This window comes from Pimephales promelas, chromosome 2 (genome assembly GCF_988280905.1).
Source record: "Pimephales promelas chromosome 2, fPimPro1.hap1.1, whole genome shotgun sequence".
NCBI lineage: Eukaryota > Metazoa > Chordata > Actinopteri > Cypriniformes > Leuciscidae > Pimephales > Pimephales promelas.
The window spans coordinates 43,497,645-43,506,603 of NC_142770.1; the positions used below are offsets into that span (position 1 = coordinate 43,497,645).

The 8,959-nt window shown below is 45.0% G+C and overlaps 1 long non-coding RNA gene across 1 annotated transcript; it reads left to right on the top strand.

Annotated features, from left to right (window-relative positions):
• Positions 1 to 4,309: 4,309 nt before the first annotated feature.
• On the top strand, positions 4,310 to 8,329 carry LOC148997555 (uncharacterized). The gene is made up of 2 exons (XR_016147362.1): positions 4,310 to 4,946; positions 8,021 to 8,329. It is a non-coding gene; the product is annotated as an uncharacterized LOC148997555 (long non-coding RNA).
• Positions 8,330 to 8,959: the final 630 nt, after the last annotated feature.

Below are 8,959 nucleotides of genomic sequence, written 5' to 3' on the forward strand. Positions count from 1 at the left end.
AAGTGGGAGAGATGAGGGAGTTGGAGGAAGCGCCAGCGTCGTATAAGTCTATGGCAGGGATGGGCAACTGGCGGGTGAATTTTCAAATACCATGGAAATGTTGGTTTCACAGGTTTTATCGCGTGAGAACGGATTGCGCATCTGAACCAATTCCAAATGTAATGATAAAGTATACCGATAGAGGGCGCCTTCATACAAAACATGCTTAGTCGGACGACTCTGACCAGCGTCACTACAGTCAACGATGAAGAGAACCATGAGCGGGAAAAAAAGAAAACTGAACGAAGAAAATCGTACTTTTCAGGCGAGATGGGAAACAGACTATCTGTTTACAGAATTCAAAGGTAGACCTATGTGTTTAGTGTGTTTGGAAACAAGATCCGTTTTTAAAGATTTCAACTTAAGTCGCCATTACAATACAACACACAGGGAAAAATATGGAAAGTACACCGGAGCTGCTAGGGCCGCTATTATAACCGACCTGAAAGCAAAGCTCAACCAACAACAGAGTATTTTTACAAGATTTACATCTACACAGGAGTCTGCGCTAAAGGCATCTTACTCTGTGGCGCTGGAGCTTGCTAAAGCCAAGAAGCCCTTGTCAGATGGTGAAATGGTGAAGAGGTGTGCAATGGAAATGGCCAAATCATTTGGAGACGAGGATATGGCTAAAAACTTTGAAACTGTCTCCTTGTCCCGTCGCACAGTGACACGCAGAATTTTTGACATCCATAATCACGTCCACGGCCGCATTAACCATAGGGCTAGGCGGGGCTTAAGCCCCGGGGCCCAAGCAAGGAGGGGGCCCGTGATTGGCTGTGGAGCAGATACTGCAAGCCATCTAATTACCAAAGCCTTACCACGCAACGTCCCCCACAAATTATCCCTGTTATTTAGTTGCACTTTGCCTTATATTCCATGCATTATCATGGAATCATTATCATTAATAGAGACGTTCGCAAAGACCCGCCTTTTTTAGGTACTATGTGACGGGCCACGAGCCAGGCGGCTCTCACGAGCGCACATCATGTTCTCATGCACTCACGCAGTGAAAAATACTTTGCGGGGCAAAGACTAACGTTACACCGAGTGATTACGAGAGAGAGTTCAGAGTAGCTTACTGTTGATATGAAACAAAGTCTCAACTTTCAAATATTGTCATTTAAGTAATTTAAACATTACCGTTTTCAAGTTCATGTCCACCGACTGACAGCTTTGTTGTCGGACAAAGTTGCGTATTCGGCGTTATGATTGGCCAGGCCACCTGTCAATCAAACCATGGTAAATTGAAACGTCAGGTTTTAATTTGATATGACAAATATCTTTATTCTATATTTAACTTGTGAACGACCGACCTGCTGCTGCACGTAGGCCTATAGATGATTGCTGCCTGCGCCTTATTAGAATAGGCTATACATCAACCAATAAATCGCCTTTACTCTTCTCTTCATTCTAATCTAGTCTATTTTTAAAACACAGCGTCATCATCGACCCCACAAACTTTCGGTAAGTTTGAATATTAACTTGATGGATGTATAATTTTGCTTTTTGTGTTTGATTAAACTCTATATTCGCCTAAAGGACTGGCGACAATATATCCGGTAGAAATATTTAAATTTTGCTGCGCCATCATGATGTAAGTTTATCATTTAAACGCGTTTTTAAACGTTGTGGTTTGGATACAAAATTACAAATTATTTCAAACTGCTCAGGCACAGTGAGCAGCGGAGAATTTATTTTGTAAATGCTGGTTTTGAGACCAAGGTGAACCATAGACTGTGGTGAACTTTTTTTTGTGGTGACGGTTTTGCACAGCGCACTTGAATCCTACTCTGAGGTCTCAAAGTGACAGACGCTGCTAATAAAGCTGCTGTCGCCATGTGTGTCAATAATGTTAATCAAACATCAGAAAGAAAGTAATTTACTGCATTTGACTGAATTACTTTTGCAAAATTAACAAGAATGAATGTTGAATTTATAGTGAAAACCATGTATTGTATATTTGATTACTTTAGGATATATAATATTATTCAGTGCTTTAAGTTTTTCATAGGTCGATTTATTGTGCCTTTGTTCTATTTTAATTTGTGACTCTTGTCATCAGTAAGCTTGAGATTATTTTCTTAAGCTACTAGCCTATTATTTTTTGGTGATATTGAAATTGGTCACAATAATTATGAAATTTTAGTCAATACATTTTGATATGATAAAAAAATCATGTTAAAAGTAACATAACTTAACTGTGAAGTATATCATAGATGGATAAAATGACTCGTAGGCTATAATAATATAACATTTAGCTCATGTAGTTGGTGACCTAAAGTGGTGGGGGGGGGGGGGGGGGGGGGGGGGGGGCCCTGCAGTAACTCATAGCCCCGGGGCCCAGTGAGCTCTTAATGGGCTATATGCACGCATAAGTTCCGCATTTGACGTAAGGATGCTCGTCCATTTCCGGTTGTGTAGATTAAAGCGGAGGAAAACCGGAGAAAACGGGATTATGGCAGAGTCTTCAATATTTACTGTCCTCCCGTCTTTGAAACGAAACGTACATACGTTTAGATGTAATTTTATATATAGTTATGTTTATTTAATATAATTTTAAAAAGAAGCATAAACACAACGAGGGGTGTCTGTTTTATCTGTTTTTGTGACTAACGTTTCATTAGTATAACCATGGAGTATAAAATTCAATATAAATTCTCGGTATTGCATTGGACTCTATGATCGGCGGAAGTTATCGAGCATCCTTAATCCTTCACCGGAAATAACGCCGTGCATAGAGCCCATACGGCCCTGATCACGTCGATGGTAAATTGAAACAAGTCATGCACGACTGCAAATACTTCTCATTAGCTTTGGATGAGAGCACGGATGTGATGGATATTAGCCAGCTACTGATTTTCACTAGAACGATTGACAGTTCATTTGTTGTACACGAAGAACTTTTAAAATTGGTGTCGTTGCACAACACTACTAAAGGGACGGATATTTTCAACGCCGTTAACAGTGTTGTGAATGAGTATGGTGGCTTTGAGAAGCTGTCAGCCGTCGTTACTGATGGTGCACCTGCGATGCAAGGAAAACACAATGGTTTCGCCGGGCTCCTCCAACAGAGTGGGGTGGACTGTCCTATACTGCACTGCATCATCCATCAGGTGAATTGTTTTTTATTCAGCTCACTTTTTATGATTATGAATATTGGTGGCCTTATGAGATTAAATGAAGTTTTGTTAATAACTAAGTTCGGGAGGAGCACGTTCAGATAATTAACACGAGTGGACGGCAATCAGCAATCAGCAACCAATGATAAGAGGGTATATATAGACTCAGCAGTCTTACCTCGATCCATTGGCAGTTTGCAGCATTTGGCCATGTTCGAATCTAGCTCTTCCTGTTTTCGATAGAGAATCTTTCGTCCAGAATTAGGAATCTTTTCCGCAACCCGGTATCATCCCATGGGCGTCCGGCCAAACAAACGGGTCATCGCCACCCCGGGCGAAACATCCGCAATCTACTTCCGCGGTATCTTTAAACCGGACCATTCAATAATTCCTGCCATAGAGATATGGACAAGGCAATGCTGCCATCTTAACGCAAAGGAATGGACATTCCTCCAGCGTCGGCCGTCGCAACAGGCAGTAAGTAAGTTAAGCCACGCTGCAGATCCAGTCCCGGCTGATCCACACTCTCAAACATCTGCCGGGTCAATCGTTGAATGTCGAGCATTTACGCTATCCGGATACTAATTGTGATCGATATAAATAGTTTCTGTACAATGATTTGCGTTCCTTAAACGCGATGCTTCTTTATGGCGTAAAACTCACACGTAAACAGTAGGGCTGGGAATCGATTCTAAAGAATTGATTCCTCGATCCCAAAAAGAATCGATTCCTCGATCCGAGGCGTTAGGAATATAGAGTCGATTCCAAAGCTAGGAATCGATTCCATTAACAGGAATCGACTCCTCTTTTAAGATTTCAGAAGTTCAGACCAATTCTAACCCGCAGCTTCACCATTTGGTTTACTAATCCAGAACGAACAAATCGGCAGGGAACCACCCTTAGAAATGACAAATAAATAAATGAGAAACAACGGAGCTTTTACACTAGGCTTATTACGGTGAAATGCCATATATGGTTTGTATCCTGTGTTTGCAGCGGTCCGAGCGCATTTGTCCCCGACGCCCCCCGCAGCGTGGGTCCGGTTCCACACCCAATTTAATTCTATCGAACCTTGGTGCGTTCGCGTGCATCTTATGTCATTGCAAACGTTCACGGCGCTCGATGGAAAGCAGAACGTGGGTAAATATTGTGTATTTACTTATTTATTTTTAGTAAAATTGCTTCTATTATGCGCAGTTAAGTGAACAATACAGGTTTATTGTACGTGTGTCGCATAAGGTGGTTTTCTGCTGCTTGCAAACGGACCCGTAAGAATACAGTGGATTTACAAATATGTTGCTCTGATTCCACGTACAATGCTCGAATACACTGCAGGCTCACTCTCGCTCGTATCCAGGGTAATTCCTCAACACTATCATCCCTTACTTATTTAACTGAATACATCACAATAAGCTAAAACGCATGCACAGGATACCTTATTTCCTGAACAAGGGCGCACCCGAGTCCGTGCTGGGTAGTCAGTACTACCACCACCTCCTCCAGGTAGTCTCGGGTCCGGTACCCCAGTGCGCACCCGGTTCCCATAATGGCGTTCACATTAGCGATTTTTCATGCGAACCATTCCCCGTTACGGACTTAACTGCCAGGGTGAAAGTTCCCTAAGCCATTTTGAAACGTTAATAAAGATGTGCATAATCCTGCAAAGATTAAATCGCCCCTCTTTTTCGCATCTTTGTTTGCGCTCAAGAAGATGATAATCGGCCAGCCAGGCCCCAATCTACTTCCCGCTTTTGCTCGGCTTCACACCACAGCTCATTTGCACAGGTACGTTTCTCCACTGCCCAGCAGTGACGTCTACTCTGCTCCCACTGAAGCTCTGTTTCTCCGGCTAATTTTCTATACTGCCCCAGCAGTGACGTCTCCTCTGCTCCCACTGGAGCTCTGTTTCTCTGGCTAATTTTTTCCACCGCCCCAGCAGTGACGTCTCCTCTGCTCCCAAAGGAGCTCCGTTTCTCTGACTAATTTTTCTACTCTGCCCCAGCAGTGGTGTCTCATCTGCTCCCACAGGAGCTCTGATTCTCTGACTAATTTTTCTACTTTGCCCCAACAGTGATGTCTCATCTGCTCCCACAGAAGCTCTGTTTCTCTGACTAATTTTTCTACTTTGCCCCAACAGTGATTTCTCATCTGCTCCCACAGGAGCTCTGTTTCTCTGACTAATTTTTCTACTCTGCCCCAGCAGTGATGTCTACTCTGCTCCCACAGGAGCTCTGTTTCTCTGACTAATTTTTCTACTCTGCCCCAGCAGTGATGTCTACTCTGCTCCCACAGGAGCTCCGTTTCTCTGGCTAATCTTTTCTACTCTGCCCCAGCAGTGATGTCTACTCTGGTCCCACAGGAGCCGTGTTTCTTTCGGCTAATTTTTCTACTCTGCCCCAGCAGTGATGTCTCATCTGCTCCCACTGAAGCTCTGTTTCTCCGGCTAATTTTCTATACTGCCCCAGCAGTGACGTCTCCTCTGCTCCCACTGGAGCTCTGTTTCTCTGGCTAATTTTCTCCACCGCCCCAGCAGTGATGTCTCCTCTGCCCCCACAGGAGCTCTGTTTCTCTGGCCAATCTTTTATACTCTGCCCCAGCAGTGATGTCTCATCTGCTCCCACAAGAGCCGTGTTTCTTTCGGCTAATTTTCTACTCTGCCCCAGCAGTGATGTTTCATCTGCTCCCACAGGAGCTCTGTTTCTCTGGCTAATTTTTCTACTCGGCCCCAGCAGTGATGTCTCATCTGCTCCTACAGGAGCTCTGTTTCTCTGAATAATTCTCATATGAGCTCTGTTTCTCTGGCTATTTTTTCTACACTGACAGCAGTGATGTCTACTCTGCTCCCACTGGAGCTCTCTTTCTCTGACTAATTTTCACTCGGCCCCAGCAGTGATGTCTACTCTGCTCCCACTGGAGCTCTCTTAGGGCCGGTTCACATATCGCGTCTTTTGCGCGCTCAAGTTCGTTATTTCAAATGTAGGCGCGCGGTATGCGCGCTCATAATGGAAGCGGTGCGGTCGCGGTGCGACGCGCTCGTTTTTTCCATGCGCGTCCGCGCCGCGTCGAGATAAAAACATCTCAACTTTTCAGAATACCGCAAGCGCACCATACGCACACAATAGGTCATGTGACAAGAACCAACTGAAGCGCAACCGCCCTGGCGCTTTGGAAAATGGAGAATGCGGCGCGCCCAGCGTTTTCTACGCGTTTTTAGGCGCTATATGTGAATCCGGCCTTACTCTGGCTTATTTTCTACACTGCTATAACAGTGACGTCCCCTCTGCTCCCACTGGAGCCCTGTTTCTCTGGCTAACTTTCTACACTGCCACAGCAGTGTCGTCTCCTCTGCTCCATCTGAAACTCTTTTCTCTGGCTAATTTTCTTCACCGTCACAGCAATAATGTCTACTCTGCTCCCACAGGAGCTCCGTTTCTCTGGCTAATTTACTACACCGCCACAGCAGTGACGTCTCCTCTGCTCCCACAGATGCTCTGTTTCTCTGGATAATTTTCTACACTGCTCAAGCAGTGACCTCTTCTCTGCTCCCGCAGGAGCTCTGTTCCTCTGGCTTATTTTCTACACTGCTATAACAATGATGTTTTCTCTCCAGTACATCACCATTTAGAATTATTATTCCTGCTAAAACCCTTAATTGATTCTTTCCTCTGTCCAGCAAGCTTGGTCTCCAAGCTAACGTCGCACGCATCAAAATTTATCCTCCAAGCGGTATCTCCCAGGACCCTTCAATCCTATATTACCGCTTGGAGGTAACATAAAGAAAGGAAACGATAAATATAACGTCTCTTATAACTTGCCTTCCCCCGATTTTTCTCTTTCCAATCAAATCTTTTATCTCCTATTAAAGGTTATTTGAGCGGCAATCCAGTTTTTCCCATAAACTGTCGTACGGCACTACTTCTGTGGAGTTAAACAATTCACAAACCCTGATTAAAGGGATCCAAAGATCCCAGCCCACCCGCCCCCGACTCCGGACACCCCATAACACTGGAAATTCTCATTAAATGTATTCGGCTTTCCGCATAAGCTACCAGCCCTTCAGTTCCACTCACACACTCAATGCCACATTTAAATTACCCTTTTTCGTTTTTCTTAGACACTCAAAAAACCGCCATCACTTTATGAGCAGAGTGAGTGCTTTCCCAGAGGAGCCCTTACATTTTTCTCCTTCATCCAGCGAGCAGTTGGTCTCACAGCGGATGCAGTGTGAGAAAAAATCTCCTGGGCAAGCACTCAATTTTTCCACTTTTCAGTTTTCCTTCTTCCATCCAGCGAGCATCGGTCTCACAGCGGATGGAGTGAGAGCTTTCCCAGTAGAGCACTTAAAATTTTCTCTTTCATCCAGCGAGCAGTTGGTCTCACAGCGGACGGACATGAGAAAATTTCCTGGGCAAACACTCATTTTCCCCTCTTGTCAGGTTTCCTCTTTCCGTCCAGCGAGCATTAGTCTCACAGCGGACGGAGTGAGAGCTTTCCCAGTAGAGCACTTAAAATTTTCTCTTTCATCCAGCGAGCAGCTGGTCTCACAGCGGATGGAATACGAGAAATCTCCTGGGCAAACACTCATTTTCCCCTCTTGTCAGGTTTCCTCTTTCCGTCCAGCGAGCATTGGTCTCACAGCGGACGGAGCGAGAGCTTTCCCAGTAGAGCACTTAAATTTTCTCTCTTTCATCCGGTGAGCATTCGGTCTCACCGTGGACGAGAGTACGAGAAAATCTCCTGGATAAGCACTCATTTTCCTCTTTTCAGGTTTCCTCTTTCCGTCCAGCGAGCATTGGTCTCACATCGGACGGAGCGAGAAAGTTCCAGGTAGAGCACTCATGTTTTCTCTTTCATTTCAGCGAATATTTGGTCTTACAGTGGATGCAGCGCGAAAACCTCCTGGACAAGTATACAACAACCACACCTTGTTCGCAGTCAACAAGGGCCATCAGTCCAGGCAGTGAGCCAACATCACGGGCCTCCCTGACCAAGCATCCAGGCCCCTTCTCGAGATGCCAGCCCGCCATTTCTTGGCACTCTTTGGGGGGTCTTTAGTCCGGCGGCTGTCCTCTGCTCTTTAGCCTTTTGGGGGGAGTACTCTGGGTTCGGGCAGAATTCCGAGCACGGAGCCCTCCCTCCGGACAGCACGCCAAATACGCATTGAATCTTACTCACTCAAAATTATATGTAAGTGTGAACTCGTGAAATGAAGTTTTGTTAATAACTAAGTTCGGGAGGAGCACGTTCAGATAATTAACACGAGTGGACGGCAATCAGCAATCAGCAACCAATGATAAGAGGGTATATATAGACTCAGCAGTCTTACCTCGATCCATTGGCAGTTTGCAGCATCCCTCCTCCACCCCTTCTCCACACTCCTAGTCCTGCACACTCCTCTTTCTAAAAAATCACTTACATACGGGGGGGGTACTCTGGGTTCGGGCAGAATTCCGAGCACGGAGCCCTCCCTCCGGACAGCACGCCAAATACGCATTGAATCTTACTCACTCAAAATTATATGTAAGTGTGAACTCGTGAATATGACAGGATATATAGATTTTAGCGCTGAATCAATCTTTTTTTAATTTTACAGGAGGCTCTCTGTGCTAAGACACTTAACTTCAGTCACGTTATGGATCTGGTGACAAAAGTTACAAATCTCATCCGAGGAGGGAATAGGTCTCTGAGTCACAGGAGGTTTGTAGCTTTTTTGGATGAAGTGAACGCGGCATATGGGGATTTACAAATGCACACCGAGGTTAGGTGGATGAGCCGAGGAAAGTGTCTTGAGCGTTTTT